This window comes from Arachis ipaensis, chromosome B09 (genome assembly GCF_000816755.2).
Source record: "Arachis ipaensis cultivar K30076 chromosome B09, Araip1.1, whole genome shotgun sequence".
In the NCBI taxonomy this organism is placed as follows: Eukaryota; Viridiplantae; Streptophyta; class Magnoliopsida; order Fabales; family Fabaceae; genus Arachis; species Arachis ipaensis.
In genome coordinates this window covers 15381445-15381737 of record NC_029793.2, presented here as the reverse complement: position 1 = coordinate 15381737, position 293 = coordinate 15381445, and positions in this window count along the sequence as shown.

Genomic DNA, 293 nt, shown 5'->3' with positions numbered 1-293 from the left:
TTATTTTAATTATTAATAATAAATAATATATTACCGTTGAATTTATTAGAAAAAAATCTGACGATAATAAGCTCTAGAATTTTACAATTAAAAGTTTATATTCACCTCTAAATTTATCTGTAATTAGCGACGAACGAAAAAATCTGTCAATAAATTTGTCGGTATCGACGACTTTCCTGTAGTGAACTTTATTTCTTGTTGATGGAACAAAAGTTTAAAAGATTTAATACATAAAAATTTAAGTTACAAAAATAAAGAATTCATAATAAAGGATGATTGAATTTTGAAGAGTA